The 20,171-nt window shown below is 38.4% G+C and overlaps 1 protein-coding gene across 1 annotated transcript in view; it reads right to left on the bottom strand.

The window, feature by feature from the left end:
• Positions 1-20,171, bottom strand: part of LOC146600574 (uncharacterized) — a 38,466-nt gene that overhangs the window by 17,613 nt on the left and 682 nt on the right. The window lies entirely within an intron of this gene.

Raw genomic sequence — 20,171 nt, 5'->3', positions numbered from 1 at the left:
ACTACTGCCAAAGCTACCTGCTGCTGGAATTACCAAACCACAAGAGCAAAGAGATCTAGTACTAACTTCAGCTGTGCACATACAGATATAGCACTAGGACACCTGTGGTCAGGGAAATGGACTGTTCTGCCATCTTTTTCTGATGAAAAAGATGTAGAGCAATGGGTTATCCAGTACAGCTCATTCTGTCTCTGTCTAACTTCATATGCATGAGCCACAAGAGTGGTGGTAATATAGGTCGAAAGAATGCTGCAGAAAATTCTGTCACAGCTAATTAGGATGGTTCTAATATGAGTATTGCCCTTAAGATCACAATGCTTGTTGAACAACATGTCACAGTACCTACATTGCTACTTTCCCACGGCAGGGATTTTTTTCTGTGTGTATGTTTGTGCCTTCAGTCCATCCCCCAGTCTGGGACTGAGACCATAAAGACTGTTATGTTCTTGACCATAAAAGAAAAGCCTTTTCTTACAGAAACATTCATCTGCGTCTGAATGATAAAACGCCAATATTTTCACCAGGTATAATAATACAGCAGGAGAAAACATTACAATGTTTTTACGAGAAAAAACAAAGCTTATTTCTTACCTACAGTCATTCTAACAGCGTGGCAATACCTGCTGCAACAGACTGGCCTCAGAATGACCAGCTGCAGTCCGTCATACCCAACTATTTCATAGTTACCTGTGACTTCTGCAGATAACAGTAACATAAGACAATTGTGTGCAGCCTTTTGGAGGGGCTGGAACCCAGCGGAGGTCTGTGAGGGGGGCAGACTAGGAAGTAACATGTAACTCAAAATCCCTTTTCTTAGCATATTTTATTCCTATCATAGCCAGAGCATGATGACATAAGTGTCCATTTCTTTGTGATCTTCCACATCTCTAACCTAACTGACATTTGTTCAACCGTTTTACTCCCTTTATAGAACTTAGTAAATCGATATACAACCTYATGTTTCCAAGACTCAATTCAGTATGCTATTAAGAATATACTTAACTTTAACCTTGCGTGTGTTTCTACAAAATAAGCTTTGCTACAGGCCTAATAACACTATAGTCAGTCCGGATTAAAAGTCTCAGGAATACCAAGGTATTTCAAATGATAGTCCAAAAAAAAAAAAAGTTTTAAACCAGCATAAAATACAGTTAAGGCAGATCAGTGCTTGTGCTTGCTGTAACTGTAAAACTAAAGAAAGGAATTAAAATGAGTAGAGAGGTCGCTATATGTGGAAGTCGCTATTGAAATTCAACACAGAAAACAAACATAAGCTCCATATTTAAAATAGGAGATATTTATAGCAAATACGCTGGTTATCTTTTGGAGTTAGTAAATGCTGGCTTTTAATAGCTTTAACTCTTTTAATAGACAGCAATCAGGCATTTTCATCTAGATGCTTCCACACTGAGAAACTTCTGAGTAAACAGTCTTCTATTAATGACTAAATTCTGATTGCTAATTTTACATGACTGGGATGTGGTCTTCTCATCCAAAACACAGTAGAAGTAATAGTAGCCTATCATATCATTACAGTTGCTGCCAGCCCTTTGCTAATTTGTACAATGATAAGCAGCTATTTCCATTGCTACTGCTAATCTTGTCATTTCCATGATGTCATCAGTGCAAGACTAAAGAGAAAAGGTCAGTGGTACAATGATGCACTGTACATAAAATGAGCAGTTTTTTTWAAAAAAGAAAAAGGTTACAAATTTAAATATTCAGGCTCAGCAAGGCGCAGTAATAGCTACCCTGACTATCTCAGAATATTTCGCAGTTCCCATCACAAACAAATAGCYTCTCCCCACTGCATTTACCCAGCATGGCACAGCATATACTTCAAAAGAGAACCTAGTCATGACTAGATAGACCAACAGAAGTCTGGAAAAACATATGTTTAATGACAGACATTATGTATATTTACTGAATCCTTTGAGTATCCCTCTTTTTGCCTATACAAATAAATAATATTTATATATGGTCTATACATTTTTACCATTTTCACTGTAAAGAAAAAAAACCCACAAAGCAACCAAAAACAATATAACAAAGATCTTTGGGTGCTACAAATGAAACAGGAAATAAAGTCAAAATTCAGACCAAACATTATGCTACTAAAACTTCTGAAATGCAGTTATTATGCTTATACATATGGGGAGGAGGAAGAGGGAGGGGAGAGAGAAAATAAGCCACAATGAAAGACTCCTCCTAAGCAAACAGTGCTATGTTACTGTTCAGCCTGCAGAAGAATCTAGTATTTAGCTACTATTTGAGGTTCACTCTAATTCAACTGTTGCTCTGTTAGTAGTGAAAGGAAACCTAGAGAAAATGATTTCAGCAGGTAACCAGCACTACATGCTGCAGTTACCGCAGAACAGAATTTCTGCCAAAGTGGAAAGTAAGAGATTGAAGCAGGCAAGCTGAGATTACAGTGCCTTTAGTTGGAGTGACAAGATCTACAGCTAGGCAGACCAACAAAGACCATATGCAGAACAGGAAAAACACCTTTGCCACATTTTAACATTTTTCTTTAGGAAGGAAATGATCAAGAAAATTGTAATATTACCATCTCTTTTTCCTTATGCTTTTCTCCAGCCTCCCCCCTTAAAATAATGACCCATGTCCTTTATACTATCTTGAGAGCATACCATCCTGCTCCAGTTACTCTGCAGTTCTTTCCAAACTGACAGAATTAACAGGATCTGTTATGCTTAGAATATACAGACATATTGTCAGTATTTTAATTTTCTGGTATGCACAGTCTTCCATCACCATCTCTTAAATATCTCATAAAGAGGTAAGGAGAATATGGCATTTAACTGACTTCCAGTAAATATTAGACTCACTGATTCATTGCTGTGTTTTATACAAGATTCTTTTGATAAAGCTATTCCTAGTGAAAGACTGAGAAACAGTATCATTCTACATCAGAACTGAGGGATAACCAGCAGTATGTTGTGGGTAGGAATAGATATTTGCTGTCACAGCTAATGGTAATACAGTAAGGTAGCAACTGGTTCTGAGAGCTGTATTGTATTGCTCACCATATTTATCAGTGATCTCTGAACACAGCTGAGCACTCATGTGATAAAATGCACAGATGACTAAACTACTGAGCTTAATGAAGACTGGGAAAGACTGTGAAGCTGAGAGGAACTTAACTGAACTAAATGAGAGAGATGCAAAACAGCAACTGAAATTCAGTGTTGACCAAAGTGAAGTAATGCATATAGAAAAGAATACTGTAAGCTTCTCCTCATCTAACTCCAATCACTTAAAAAAAGAGCTTGGGCATTATTAGTGAGAGCGCACTACTGACAAGCTGACCCAGAGTGATAAAAGCAAAGGGACTTCTTCCACGGGGGCTTTTTATCATGCATTCCTTTGAAAATGTAGGTTTTGATACCTCTTACAAGTGGGGTATTAGAGAAAGCAGACGGCTGCTTCCATACAGCAGCACTATCACTACATACTTAGAGCTAAATATAGATAGTTTTGTATCATTATTTATTTTGCACATCTATAATTTGTTTTCTATTTAAAATATGGGGAAGTTATATGATTTTTATGAAGACTACAACACCAGCCTATTTGTATTGTATTTTTAGAGACATTGTATTGATTGAAAGAGAATCATCTAACCTGAGATGTAAACRATGACTGGCATTGCCCTTAACCCATGTGGTTAATATCACTGATTTGTCATGCTGAGTGATGTGAAAGAGAAACGATTGGTTGTTGATTATTGAACATCTCTATTGAACACAGGGCACATTTGGCATGTCAGATGAGAGAGGTTATTCTAATGAGCAGGAGTTGCTGCCAATTACTTAAGAGCCAGTGCCTCCACAAGCTATTTTCTACATCTTCAAGATGTTTAACTAAATTCCAGCTCAGTAACAGATTGCAAATAAGATAGTTACATTCTAGAATCTGTGCATATATAGTACTTTAACATTGTTTCACAGGCATCTGCGTTTTGTGGCAATGACTAATTAACATATAGCACAGCAATCAAGAAAYGTTATGCTCTTTGTAGAGTCTGACAGACTTGTATAATTGAAACATCCACTTGAACTTTTTATTTATTTGTTGGATTCAGGAATGAAAGTTATATCAGACTTGAAAACTTAAAATAAAGAACTCCGGATTGAGACATCTGGGATTTTGTGTGCTCCATTATAACGGCACTCCACGCTCTCCTTCAGGGAAAAGCTGTAGGYGTTAGAGGAAGTATAACAACCAAATTTATAAGGTATAAATATTGTATTTCTGATTGTACATCAGTGCTAAGCATATTGATCATAAATATTCATAGTTCAGTATCAGCCAAAACTTTTATCTTTTATCTGGATGTGAAAGCAAATTGCTCTCCTTTTCCAGTAGTGTCAACAGTACCCACACTCAGATCTTCTTGATCCTGTCTTAAGATAGGAAAAATATTCTGGCTAGTTCCATTCAATTTTTGAACTTTTTGAATTAGAATATACATAAGGATGTCTGATTTTGCGATGAGAACATTTGGTCTGGAAGACCGGGACTAACACTATAACCCTCAAATATTTTCAGTCGTACTCATTAGGAATTATTTTAACTGAAAATTAATGACTAACCAGGAAATTTCTATTTCAAATGCAATTAAGCCTCTTTTAAGTATATTAGCTAATCCAGCCTTTCTAGGTCTTGTCTGCTCAAGCAAACCTTAGATTCTTGGTGATAACAACTCATGTTATATGCACAGATCATGATAGGAGAAAGCATTTTTCAGTTTCCTGTGTATTTTGTTAGGTCAAAATAGGAGCTTATGTTAATTGTCATGGCACACGTTAGYAATGTAAAAAGAAAGCAAAATAACATGATGATATCCTTCTGACAGAGAAGATGAGTGAGAAAATATAAGTAATTATATGATGTGGGAGAACACATACCTCCTATAGTAACAGGACTATGAAGTTTGTTTAAAAATAGATATTCAGAATAAAGTTTTAACTATTTTTTAAACCTTATTGAAAAAGAATCAGAATACTTGTCTTATAAATTCTACAAAGTTCCTTTCTCTGTAATTTTGCTATGCTATCTAGAAAAAAAGTCATAGCACACATAAAAAAAAGTCTTCATCTAATTTATCTGAGATATTTTTATCTGAAATTCTTCCTGTGATGGCTACGTTGTTTTCACTTTAAAGAGTCTTTATGAAATCTGACAGTAAAATAAATATTACTGTTGAATAAACATGAGCTTTTGTGGGCCTAACAGATCTGAATAGGCTCTGTGACTGTGAAATAAAGGGTGCCTCAGTATTGTTTCTCCGGTGGGCACATGTGCAAAAGAACATGCTATGTGGTAACACGCACACCAATTACATGCTGCATGCTTCTCTCCTTTGATGAAAGCAAATACTTAGTTTACAACAGAAAATATATTTTAGTCAACACTCAGTGCAAATCCAAGACAATTTTAGGTGCACTAGCATCATAATTTGAAGTTATTACAATTAATCATTTTCTTCTACTTTTCTTTAGATACATAGGGCATGAAAGGCTATTTAAAAAACAGGTTTTGTAATCATTTGTTGTGGGTTCTGCAGTTGAAGCACCTTTATATTTTTCTTGATGAAATATTTTCTGCCTCCAATCACCTGGGGAACATTACCTTGATGAAGCCACTGAAATATGCTCCATCAGTCCCAGAGGGTTTTCCTAGCCTACTTCTCACCCTCTTCTTGCCAATTAAGCTGCCACATTATGTATGATAGTGAGGGTCACTTGTTTTTTCAGAATGTTATTCTGAATTGGTGAAGATGACAGAAGCATACTGGTGTAGTGAATAATTAGAGTGGATCTTAAAGTCCCAAACCCCCATCTCACACTGCCACATGCTAACTATTTTTAACCTCAGCTCTTTTCTTTGAGCAAGCTATATGCATTTTGCCAGGAAAACTACTGTGGTATTCTGCATTGGGTGTCTATATTTTGTATTAAAAAGCTACTAGATAAAATAAGCAGAGAGAGGATACAGAAAAATATAAAACATTTGAAGACAATAAATATGCAGTATAGGACTTACTTCCATGGAGTAAAACATAACATTGCTCTAGGACCACATAACCTTAATTATTCTGTCTTCAGCAAACATCTATAGGCAGTCCTCCAGGTTCTGAATTTACATACATCAATTTATAAGCAAGGTAGAAAGCACATTTCTTCTTCATGATTTAAAACCAAAAAGTGCTTCTCTAATACTTTAGTCTCCACTGAAGTCAATGAGAGTTTTATACCTGATGCTGATTTCTTTTTAATAACTGGCCCAGAATTTCTGTACAACTTTGATGCTGTAGAATCAAAAAACAGAAAGTGTAGAATATAGCAGGTGCAGAATTTAGTGATCTTTGGGATCTTCGCTCAGTGATAAACAYCTGTGATTCTAAAACAGCCTTTCCAAAAGAAAGACAAGTATCTTAACAGTTCACGACTAATCTACTGCCTAAGACATTTAACGAAAGGGCTTAACAAGTGGAAAATTATTGATGCTGGGTGAAGTTTTTAGTGAAAGAGCAGAGGTGCCTCAGCTTGGTTATTTTTCTTCAATAGCTATTAGCAATACAATTAGCTATATCAATAACAGCTATTATCAATTGCAATGATTGCTAGAAACAAAGGAGTAAATGTGACAATAACAAAAGGCTGCATAGTGACTTTTCTCCCTCCTTCCCCTCCTCTTTTAGGTGGGGGATGCACAATGATGCGCCTTCTGATCAAATTCCTTAATTTAGCTCTAATTTAGTAGAGCATGCAAAAACTAGAAGATTTGCAAAGTAGATGGAATTTATAATAATAAATAAGATTAGTCTTTAGGAAGTACGCAGATCCTAGTTATCTTCCTTTATTAATTAGTGGTGACACAGTTGTGTAACTACCCTTAACTTCATCCTATTCTTTGTTACACTTTTTCCCTTCATCTCAACTCAGGGAAAGCTATTTTGGAGCTCTTAATTGTTCTTGGTTTACACGGCTGTTGGCATAATAGGAACCCTTATACTGAAAGAGGTGTCAGACTCTTCTCTGAAGAAGGTGCAGGCTGTAATTTGTGGACCAAGAGATAAGCTCCATGTGCCAAGGCAGAGGACTACAAGTTGCACATGTAATATGCCTTGGGTCACCTTGCTCTTCCAGCTACCAGAAAACCCTTTTTTCTCAGCTCCACTGGATAAAGTGCTATTCATATTTACCAAAGGGGCTGGAAAGAGGAGAACAGACACTCCATTCCAGAAAAAGATAGAGAGATTCTGAGCAGCTGGCAAGAGAATTGCAACTTAGACAGTAGTCTACATCTGTTTCAAACTACTGAGGGCTGCACTGCCTCACCCAGCCCCCAAATATTGGTAAAAAGTCCTAAGGGTATAACAAACATTCTTGTATTTTGTTGGGTTTACTCTTTCCCGTAAAACATGTAAATTCTGGGGGCTCAGCATCCTTCTAATAAGATCATCTCGGCATTGGTTTCCATGTGGCAGTTTGCCTTCTCTGCTGAGGACTTCAGCTGACAATTTTGGTTACCTGTTTCTCTTCCTCTTACWTCACACACATTGATAAAGTAAGGGCAGCAATAATACAAAAGCTGAGTGCAGACAAAAAATCCCAGGAAACCCGCATGCTTGYTCATACATAGGTTCTTTAGGATATTCTGAAGTAGCATAGAAAGGGCAGTAGCAAGCAGGTAACTTGGATATAATGTTTATTTTAGAGTTAGTGATAAATCACTGTGAGATAATAATGGGAGCATATGTCTCCAACAGCTTTTCAGAAAAGGTGTTCTATTCTAAATGTAAACTAGTGGACCAAAGAGATAGTGAAGATTTATTTCCTCTTTCATGGCAGAAATAGATTTCTTTCCTTAGCATATTAATGATGATACATTAAAAATGTTTACAAAATACCATCACTTGAAATTACAAAATGAATATAATTAAATTGCCTACAAGCCCTTAGGGTTGTGAACACCAGCTTATGCATTAGTGAGACAGATTGCAAGCTAGCATTCTAGTTGTTTCTCTCACGCTGGGGAGAAATGGAAGTAGTATTACCATAGAGAGCTGTACCACTGCACAAGTTCAACATTGCAATATGGCAGAGAGGAAAATTCTCAGTGATAACTAGGACCAACTGGAAATCCTGCCAACATGAACAGTACTGCCAGTTTATATATCTGACCAAGGTTATCCAGGAGAACATTTACTACACTCTATTTTGGAGTTGCTATGGTTAGTCTGAAAATGGCCTCATATAGAAAAGTCTAGGGAGATCTAAAGGGATCATTGCCCAAAAAAGAAATTTTCTTAAGGAATGGCATTGTTCTTTTGGTAGACAGTTACTCAGTGGATAGAACAGARCTCTTCTAACTAGACTGTATGACCAAACTAAAGCACATCTGCATTTTTAGGCTCTGAAGTCATTACTACTAGCACTACCTAAACCTCTTCTTCGTGCTTATAATCACCAGTATCCAATGGGGCTTCTCTACTCCCTTTACTACAGTTCTATATTCTTTTGGGTGACTGGTTTCATCACTGAAAGTGATTTCTCACTGTACTAGAATATAAGGGCATCCTTCATCCACTACCTGTCAGACATTATTGCTAGCTGGCCAGGGGTATAAATCATGCAAACAGCAAACTCTACCAAAAGAACGGAACATTAGAAGTCAGTAGAAGAGATGGGAATGAGGATGGAGTTCTGGAGAAAGGAAGGATTTAACTCTTAATACCTTATTAACAAGCCAACTCCATCATCTACAAACCCAAATGCTTTACAGCTTTTTTTGAGGGAGATTTTGTTCATCCTTGTTAAAACCTGCTTGTTAGTCCTAGCAGAGCAGTTTACCTGGTGAAAATGAGGTAATGGACCTCCCTCTTTTGGGCATGGCCCTCTCTTCTGAATATCCAACATTTCCAGACCCGCCTAGGCCTAGACAGAATAAGCCCCTTGCCTTGATGGTAATGGGACAGTGCCCTTCCTACTTCATGACAGCTAGATAGTCTGGACTTTTTACTGTTGCAATCTCTCAGATCTAGAAACCTGACCTACTGCACACCTCTCATGTTGAATTTGTATGTCTGAATTCTAGCTCCAGTCCAGACTTTCATGAGCTAAGAATGGAAGCTACAGAAACCAGAAGAGAGGAGGAGGAAATATAGTTTTTATTTGCTATACATATTCCTGTGCACATTAGAGGAAGAATCTGATTAACAGCACCAGGAATTTTCTTTTGAATTGTACAATATTTGCTGTTTTGATCAGAGAAACATCCACCTCAAGTAGTCCATATACCACTTATTTTGTTCAATAGGATTACTTCTTTCAGTTCTCACTTGAACATCTATTATTGGTCATTGCCAAAGGAGTTACTTTGGTTACTGAATCACTGGTTACTGGATTTGACAGAGATTCATTTGGAAGTTTCTGTATTCTTATTTTCCTCCAGCTACCATTTAGATGGTTTGGGGCAATATCACTATGGAGAAAAGTCATGAAACATTATTTCAGTCTATCCTAAAGCAAAGGCGCGGGGGAAGCAACACAAAACTTTGCTATACTTGCTTACAAACGTGCCCTATGCTAAAGTACCTCTGCAGAACTGCACAGTAGACAATGCTTAGAAAATATTTAATTCACTACAAAATCTGAATTCTTTTTTTGTAGGACTGTTGAAAAGGATGGTCTCACAGTTGAGACAGTTGCATACGACATCTTTCATCTCAGTTCTATGGTTGTCCCAGCAATAGTGCAAGTATTAAGTGAACCATTGAAGTAAAAGTTTTCCACAAGTAAACAAAAATTGCTGTTCTTCAAATTTCAAGTTTTCCAGTTTGGGAACTAAGCAGATTTCAGATGTGTTGGATGTACATGCAATTGATGTCAAAGAGATCTATAAAAAGAAAGGCATGATGGGCCAGGAACCCCAAGTTTAAATTTGAGATTTTTGCTACGTGTTTCTTTTGTTCTTTTCAGTAAGTCACTTTAGTACTTTCTTTGTCCACTCCTGTATGATTTGGGGAAAATAATGCTTATAAACCTATGCTTCAGAGATTATGCAGTTTAAATAGTTGTTGTTCAAACAGTGCTTTAAACACATGAAGTCCAAGTCTTTCCAAAGGTTTCCCTAGGGRACATAAACTTTTACTATACATTTGCTAAAGGAGAATGAAGTTTCTCAAGTATCCAGAAACTTAATCTCCCTCTTTCAGCCTTTCTATCTGTATTTCTGAATAAAAGCCATTTGAAGCTGAATATGTTAGTGATAGTAAGTTGTACCTCTAAAACCCCTATGCCAATGATTCCTTCATTAAAAAGTTGTCTCAATTCTTGGAAACTATCCATCCAGTGTGATTGGGTTTCTATGTGAAATTACACAAGCTAACGTAATGAAGAATTCTATTGGTACATGCTCAAAAGGGGTCAAATTTATAATAAGAAAACATTAGCAGTAATAAGTTGTAACCCTATAAAATCCCTATGGCAATGATTCCTTATTCAGTTCAGGAGGTAAACATCCATCAGTATAGCATATATTCAAATACTGAATGGCAAGTATAAAAATGCATTGAAAAGTTGTCTTGGTTCACAGGAACTATCCACCTAGTGAAATTGGGGTTCTGTGTAAAAATTATACAAGAAAATGTTACGTAATAAAATATTGTACAGTAAATTTAACCCTTTTCTGGCATGTACCACGTAGTACATTGTCAACTTCCAGTTTCATATGCTATTTTCAAGTATAKAAAAGCAGCTAAGTACTGCAGGCAAAGTTAATGCTATTAGTATAAAGGGTATTGATATCTCTGCAGAAGTTTCATCAAGTATAATAGTAGAACTTTCTACATCCAGTGCTCATCAAGCAGGAAAAGTCCTCCCTTCCTAGGTCATCATGTACCTAAGAAAAGGTTGCAGGTACCCTTTCTTCCTTGAGCTTCTTGCCTGCTCCCTGGGAACATATTACCTACGGTCACTAGTGAAATGGGCACCTAGGGAGTTTACGTCTTGGTGTTTTACATCAGACTTTATCCAAATCTAGATTTTTAACCTAGATCTCTCTGAATACTCTACTACTTTCCAAATGTGGATTGTCAGTGTCTTCACCAGCTACGACCTAATGCTAGTACACCCAGACTAAACTGTCCGTTACTCGCAGAGGCAACAGAAGAATCTCAGACAAAGGGAGAGGGTCTATGTGACAAACTAAATAGCAACCTTTCCTTGGCTACTAAAAGAGTGGGAGACACTAACGGATGATTTCTATTGTATTCCAGCTAAACACCTCACCTAATAAATTCCACCTCCTTTAATCATAGTCTTTTACCCATGTAACCAAATAGTGTTTTTATAAGTTTGTGACAAGTGCTGAGATACAGAAGATGAGTGACAGATCCTACATCCACATAGACAGCATAGTTAAAGAACCATATCCACTAGAGCATTTAGGCTCCTATCTTCCCATTTAAAGTTATATTCATTCCTGTAAGGCATAGTATCTATAAAAAGTATTGAACTTTATATAAACAGTAGTATATTAACTCACTATTACAGTTTATCTATTAAATATGCTAYTACAGAAAGCTCAGAGRTGAGCAGTGAATATTTTGTCAGTGTCTACAGACAACTCAGTGGATTTGAAACTCTCTCAAAAAACCCTATATTACCTAGTGTCTTACCTTACACTGCTGTTCTTGGATTTGCAAGAAGTCCTTTCAGCACGTTTCAGAAGGTTGGTCTAGCTTACTGGTGGAGTCCAGAACACAATTGCTTTTAGCTACTTACCTCCACTTTCCTGAAACATTTTTACATTTAATTAAAGGCTGCCTCAAAACTGGASCTCTCCTTTTCACTAAGGGTAGCCGGCTGTAGTTCTGAGAGCAAATCCCAAAGTGTTCTTTTCAATCAACATGGATGCTGGATACTTTCCACAACACTCCAAAAGGGATGGCTTTTGTTTAGCAACAAATGCATTAGCCTACAGCTAGTGAAAAGAGAGCTAGATTAACTCTAGTTTTTAAGACATTTCTCATATTAATATTGAAACTACACAGTGGAAGTCATTTTGCTGCTTTATCATTTCAATGCTTTCCTTATTGTTTAGAATCCAACTTACTTAAAGTCTAACAACTTACATTGTTTAAATGCACCATCAGGAATGCTACATGCTGTTAATAACGGCACTACATTTATTTTCTGTGTTACAGAAATTGCACTCTCTCCTTAGATGTTCTCTTAAAAGATACATTAGAGTGAGTAAATTTCTGCTATTCATACAACTAGCCTCAGCTTGACTATAGAAAACTAAAAATGGATAGGAAAGAATACTAGATTACCAGTAAGATCTTTTTTAAAAAGAAAAACCCTTACTAGTCTTAGTCTATAAAAACACCTTCAGACTACCACATATATTGGAAACACTTAGAAGCACTTTCCAGTTATCTGAGAACTACACACTCTTCTCTTCTGTAAATTCAGCACTACAGAAACTGAGCAGGAGAGACTTGATAGTACATTTTCTATTCGTTGTTTTCTTACTTTAATAGACAACAGCATCACACTAAGTTTTCTCATATGAGTATTTAGACTGCTATTCCCCCTTTGGCCCCCTTTCAAGGAATAAATCAAAGTGCCTGGGTTTCAAGTCAGGTGGTAGTTTTTATCTCTAATTAAGAGAGTTCCTCCCAAGGCCAAGTTTTACCTGCATCTCTGTGGAACTTGTACAAAACTTCAATTTATAAGGTTTCAGAGAGAGATCTCAAATACTCATCTTTGTCACCTATCCAAAGATGCATGACAAACTTAATAAAGGTCCTGAGTTCTGATGCTAATTGGACTAAAAACGGAAGGTAGATAAGCAGGTCACTGTTCCTGCTCTATACTGATAAGGTGATCTAGCTGAGTAGGCCAGAAGAAAGCATAACATTATGGCTTCTGAGGTAGGGCTGTAGAACACTTTGTCTTGGACAGGCTGGAAAAAGGTAATAGTTTAGCTACTCCAAAATGGAAAGAGATCTTGCAGCAACACAGAAGTTTGTTTCAAATCAAAGAACTGTTCTTTTCTCTGTTAGACTCTTGGCATGGAAAGTAGGACACCCATTCAGTGTGCAGCACCCGACTGGGCACCTCCCTGAGGTGACTGGTTTCCCACAGTGCCCATTTCCTAGGTCTTTGTGATTCACCTTTGGAAGCTCTAGAGTTTCAGGAGTCAACCCCAAAACCATATGTGATATCTACAGTTGTTTAGTCCACTATAGGCTATCTGTTGTTGGAAGTCACTCCCTTTCCATACGTCATAGAGCAGGAAACATTCAGCTATTTCTTATCTCCTCTGAAAAATAACAGTGGGCATACCTGGTCCAGGAACCCCAGTTGGTCCATATTCCTCAGAGCATTCTGCACCTCAGCTGCTCTTAGTCTCTTCTGTTCTGCTTTGAAAGTCATGCTTATTTATTTCTTAGAGTGAGTACCAGAAGTTAGGCTGAACCCTGTACCGAATGAGATGTGGAACCACCAGACGACAGCTCTTTCCTGCTGCTGAGTATATAAATATACCACTTGGAACAATCTATCAGCAGTCGAAAATACTGAGTGCAGCTCAGCTTGGAATACCTTACCATGGTGGTTAGTTTTTTTTTTCCTGGGAAATATTTAATCCCTGCATGCTAACAAAGGAACCTAAGTTAATCTTAAGTGAGTACTTTGCCTACTGATCTACTAGTTTGAAAGAGGCAGGAGCTCCTCCTCCATTCTGTGAGCTTAGAATGAAAAGTATGGCCAATCAGAAGTATAAGAATAACAAAGAACAATCCACAAAGCATTTCAGGACAGTTGGAAGAGCTATTTTAAAAAATAAAATAATTTACAAGAGCATGAAAAAGTATCTCATCCTGAAGGAGTGATATGAAGTAAACTAATGGCATATCTGTATCAAGCTTTGTGTATTTTTTTAATCTTTGGATATACATATTTTTGATCAGAGTTATACCCTTTTTTATTTTGTATTCCAGTGCTCCTTTGAGGCTACCTATGTGCCATACTGGCTTGAAGTGGTACATCTGTTCCTTCATTACGCTCTGTTCAGATCTTTAAATACCTGGACCAAACCCCAGACTCCAGATTTACCTGCTATTTTAATATAGCTGAACTATCTCTTCTCTACTTGGCAGTCAGTGTTATTGCACAGAGTGTAGAGTTGAAGATCATAAATTTTTCTTTGTGCCCAATAAATGTGCTTTTTCAATAGGTTAATGCTTGTATCCTGCAATTATTTCAAACAGGTGGGCACTCYGACACTTGCCATTAGCCAGTCCACAACACACAAATGTATTGATCAAGTCAAAGATGCGCATAGTATGACTCGTGCTAATCAATATATTACTCCTCCAAGGGTTTTTGCAATGTAATAAGCAGGAAATGTATATACCACTGCTAAATTTCTGTCTCTTCAGGGAGCAACTGAGTGCACTTATAGAAGAGCTGATGTACTGATTCACAGTAAAGTGAAATTACATTGCCAAATAAAAATTTAATCTTAAGTATATAGGTAAAGTTTTGAGGAAGACTGATGGGTATACTTGCAAAGTTTGCAGGATTATAGCACTTAATATACAGCTACAGAGCTACTGTGTGATCACACCTTTTCCTCCAAAAGGTCTCCAAAATTAACTAGAGCTAGATCTGCTTTTAGACCCCCCCAAGGAAGCCAAATGATGCCACAGGATGTGTTTTTGATGAGGAATTAGTAGTTTCTGTTCCCACTGAGCTAGTGCCAAACATACTCCTCAGTATGCTCTTGGGCAATTTGCTTCTGAAGGTGATATTCTGAAACAGCATATTAGTGGCTGATCTTTAATTTACCATACCTCACTTACCAGCCCTGCAGTTGTAGCTCTACAATAACAATGACAAGCAACAGTCATACATTTTCTGTTAGTCTAAAAAGAAAAAATCTGTTCTCCACATGCAGTCGCTGAAGTTAAGCTTGCTAAGTCTGACACTGTGAATGTATTTTCCTGGAACCTGAATGTGAGGGAGAAAGTCTGGAGAAGGGAAGACTTTCCTTTGGTTGGGGAGGATAGGATTAGAGACCTTCTGGGCAGGCTAGACATCCACAAATCCATGGGCCCGGATGGGATGCACCCACGGGTACTGAGGGAGCTGGCGGAGGTTGTTGCCAGGACGCTCTCCATCATCTTTGAAAGGTCCTAGAGAACTGGAGAGGTGCCTGAGGACTGGCAGAAAGCCAACGTCACTCCAGTCTTCCAAAAGGGCAAGAAGGAGGATCCAGGCAACTACAGGCTGGTTAGCCTCACCTCCATCCCTGGAAAGGTGAGGGAACAGCTCATTCTGGATGTCATCTCCAGACATATGGAGGAAAAGAAGGTGATCAGGAATAGCCAGCATGGATTCACCAGAGGGAAATCCTCCTTAACCGATCTGATAGCCTTCTCTAATGGAATGACTGGCTGGGTAGATGAGGGCAGAGCAGTGGACATTGTGTACCTTGACTTCAGCAAGGCTTTTGACACTGTCTCCCATAACATCCTYCTAGAGAAGCTCTGGAAGKGYRGGYTAGAYRAGTGGACAGKGAGGTGGATTGAGAACTGGCTGAAAGGCAGAGCTCAGAGGGTCGTCATCAGTGGCGTGGAGTCTAGTTGGAGGCCTGTGGCTAGTGGCGTCCCCCAGGGCTCAGTACTGGGTCCCATCCTGTTCAACGTTTTCATCAGTGACCTGGATGAGGGGACAGAGTGCCTCCTCAGCAAGTTTGCTGATGATACCAAGCTGGGAGGAGTGGCTGATACACCCGAGGACTGTGCTGCCATTCAGAGAGACCTGGACAGGCTGGAGAGTTGGGCAGAGAGGAACCTCATGAGGTTCAGCAAGGGCAAGTGCAGAATACTGCACCTAGGGAAAAATAACTCTAGGCACCAGTACAAGCTGGGGGCTGACCTGCTGGAGAGCAGCTCTGCAGAGAAGGACCTGGGAGTGCTGCTGGATGACAAGTTGACCATGAGCCAGCAATGTGCCCTTCTGGCCAAGAAWGCCAATGGTCTCCTGGAGTGCAGTAGGAGAGTGTTGCCAGCAAGTCGAGGAAGGTGATCCTGCCCCTCTACTCAGCCCTGGGGAGGCCTCATCTCAAGTACTGCATCCAGTTCTGGGCTCCCCAATACAGGAGAGACATGGAGCTACTGAAGAGAGTGCAGCATAGGGCTACAAAGATGATCAGAGGGCTGGAGCATCTGCCCTATGACGAATGGCTGCGAGAGTTGGGCCTGTTTAGCCTGGGGAAGAGAAGACTGAGGGGGGATCTGATCAATGTGTACAAGTACCTGAAGGGAGGGTGTCAAGGGGACGGGGACAAACTCTTTTCAGTTGTCCCGTGTGACGGGACAAGAGGCAATGGGCAGAAATTGAAGCACAGGAAGCTCCGCCTGACCGCRAGGGGGAATTTCTTCCCTGTGAGAGTGACGGAGCACTGGGACAGGTTGCCCAGAGAGGTTGTGGAGTCTCCTCTGGAGATCTTCAAAGCCCGCCTGGATGCAACCCTGTCTGACATGCCCTAGGTGACCCTGCTGAGCAGGGAGGTTGAACTAGATGATCTCCGGAGGTCTCCTTCCAACCTTACTGAGTCTGTGATTCTATTGGAGCCTTTGAATCTAGAGGTGAAGTTGGAGATCTTTTTTTCACATGAGATTTTTTGAGTCGCTCTCCACTGGATCTTTCATTAAATACCAGAGAATAATACATCTAATCTCTAATCAGTGGTTTCATTTGCCACTTTTAATAAAGTTTGGTGTTTTCTCTGATAAGATGGCAGATAAAGTAGCACATAGAGGGGTTTAATAAGTTGCAGCTAGGATTTTGGGTCAGTGCAAATCAATGTTGACCACAAGAAGAGTAGTTATATTATCCAAAGTTTACAGTAGCAAAAATGATGTAGGGAAAAAGCCATCAACTTCTGTGTACTGGTTTAACTGAAATAGCTGACAAAAAATGCACGTTATTATCAATACCTAATTTCAGTTTCTACTCTTAAATTTGCCTCATAATGACACTCAATAACTCTCTTTCTTTTAAATCTCAAAGCGCATATACCAAATCTAAGCGTTTGTCCCTTCTCTTTCTCTAAATTGAAGATACCTGAATTGAACATTTTCATAAAGTCTTTTGATACTCAAAACACTTACACAAGCTTTATGTAAAAATATAGCAAAATACTACCTCCATTTGACCCATTTCTCAGTGCCCTACTCTATTCAGGGGGTAAAACTCCTTCTGAGAGGCACAAATGGAATCTAGGAATTCTTAATCTCAAAATTCAACATGTAATCCACTGACACAGCGTGGATCATATATTTTAATGGGCAGTGTACATAGATATAAGTGTACTACTGCAAGCAGCTAATGGATTTACTCTTTTAATGGAGGAAGTCTGGGCTGTTAATCTGAAGGCACTGGGTTCAAACCCTACTGATGATCCAACATAAATTGTTGTTTTATTAAGTAAAGACTTAAATATGATTGATATAATTTAAGCTATTTAATCTTCCATTGTAGAATGATTAAGATTCATCCATCTGTTCTATAATCAAAGATGTTAATAAAGTTATGAAGCTAATAGTATAACAAGTGTTTCTACTAATCTCAAATTGTTGGGATAGTTCTCATCTGGGAGCAGTGAGGGACACAGCAGGAGGAACAGTCCGTCTCTATTAGGAGTGATTAGTATAACTTTAAGCTATAATTACTTGGATACATTCACACAGGAGACTGCTACCCAGCCATTAAGCATCCTTAAGAGGATGATCTTTTGTACCAAAAGGTCCAGCAGTTTTTCTAACAATTGAGAAGTTTATCTCCACCAGGTGCCTGCAGGATGACTCATGCATAGGCAGTGTCTCAGATGGACTTCAACTTCTTTTTTCTTGTTTCTTTTTTTTTAGTGGCTGACAATTAAAAGAAAAAGATGATATATCATATTGCCAAGCTTGCTCATKTAAAGGGATACCTAGCAGTTAAATGCCATGACAATTTAACTAAGCTGAAGGCACCTTGTGCTTAGAAGAACATCAGCATATTATCTCAAAATGGAAAGGCCGCCTGCTATCACCAAGACTAGTACTCTTAGAGAATCAAGAACTTCTCTGTCTGTTTGACATTGACACTTTTTCAAGTGACCTGGAACGAAACCAATGGAAAACACATGAAATCTCAGAGGAATGTTTTCTATCCTGGAGTTTGAGAACTACATTCTTATGTGACTGCTAGGAACAATTCCATGCAGTATAGGTTTGGCAGCTCATGGCTATATTGATTAAAACAGCAAAACATTGACACTTTATACTTCATCATGGCAATGAATTCTCTTTGTCCAGTGCTGGTGTACGTTCTTCCACAACCAGTTCATGCTTACATATAGTTTGTCTAAGCATTCTTGGAATGAGCACTGAGGTCTAAAAGTTAGGAAAGCCCTATTTTTTCTGCTTTGAAGGTAAGCAAGTAGGGAATCCAAGAGGTAAAACTGGTAACTTCAGAACTGCATTTGTGAAATAAAGCAGGCTATGAGTCTGCAGCAAGTTAATACCACAGTGCATAGATGAAGAGTTTTGATAGTCTTTTCTGGTTAAAGAGTCTAGGGGTCAGTTTCAATTTTCTGAAGATAGCCCCTGAAGAAAAGGTGCTACTGCAATGTAACCATATTTTGCTAAATGAAAAAACACTGAAGAAGGCTTTGAATGCACTTCTGTGATACTGCAAACAATCATGTCGTTGTAACTGATGAATATCCATTTAAAATCATGCATGTTCCCCATCCTCTGCTTCTCTTTGATGGAAAGCTATATAAAACTCAGCCTTTTAATGTGTTGCATAGATCTTCTTCTAATTTCCCTTTTAAATCTCAGATTGGCCTCAGATGGTCTTTTCTTATCTAGCTCAACCTTTAAATGAAATAGATATTCTTTCTCTCTCTTTTTATTTCCTTGTTAGATACAAAGCCAATACCATATATCCTTCTCAGCTTTATTCTTGCTACGCTAAATAAGGCTTGTACAGCTGGAGCATGCCTATGTGCTGAAAGCTGCAGAGACCTAGAGGTGACCTAAAATGTTTACAGTTTTACCAGGTCTTTTGCACTGGTGACTAAGAGCTGTGTGTATTGGCTGATGAAAGGATCACTTTCACTTCTATTGGTGCTTCCGATAAAATTCCAGATTATATATGGAATTCTTTTTAAGCTTGCATTTAGTTTTACTGGATTTCAAACTGCCTATACAGTATTCCTGTCCTGTTCCATACCAAGAATGCCTCCCAACTTTGCATCAACTGCAGGGTTCATTAACACATCCATTTGTGGCAATGCCATCAGGAAAATATTGAGTCAACTCTGTAAAACCAATCAGTCTTTGAACTAGTATCATTCTTCCAATAGCTTTCCAATTCAGTTCAGCTAATTATCTCCTGTTTAGCCATTTTCTTACTGATCATTCTTTTGCCAATACTATACTAATTAATGTTTACATTAGGCACCTTACCAAAAACTTTATTAAACTGACAGTTCAACAAATTTTAAAGTACCAAGTTCACTTTGTGTAAAAGATGAAGATATGTCTATATTTGTTGGAAGCAAGAGTTTTTCTGAAGCACTCAGAGAGATAGTATTTTTACTCACAGACCCGTACTTTATTTTTCAGGTGTTCTACTTCTGCATTTTTACCTTTTCTCGGGACTGTACTCTACTATTTCTGGATTAGTTACTAGAATTTCTATCTGCCACCAGTTACTTAAGTTGTCCCCTGCTTCTCTGACTTTATTTTATTCTCATAAACCTTCACCAGCGAAATTCCAACCAGCTCTGCTTTATTTTCAGTAATGACTCTTACCTGTGTTTCCATGGCAGGGGCTATTCTGTCAGTAACCTGCACTTTAAAAGGATCTAAATAATTCCTTAAATGCAAAACCAGAAGCTATGACAAAGTCATTACATATTGGAGAAACTGCTTTTCAGACATGCTTACTCAATGGGAGAACAGAATGATTCCACCAGCTTATTACCTCAGACAGCATTTCCCCCTGAGTGAAGCCCAACACTGTATACATTCATAGGGAGAAATCTTTCAGTCTTCTTCAAGTACACAACAA

This window comes from Rhea americana, unplaced genomic scaffold (assembly GCF_003343005.1).
Source record: "Rhea americana isolate MKP2758 unplaced genomic scaffold, rheAme1 scaffold_12, whole genome shotgun sequence".
NCBI classification, from domain to species: domain Eukaryota; kingdom Metazoa; phylum Chordata; class Aves; order Rheiformes; family Rheidae; genus Rhea; species Rhea americana.
Note: the sequence above shows the minus strand (reverse complement) of the source record. Positions and strands in the feature narration are given on the sequence as shown.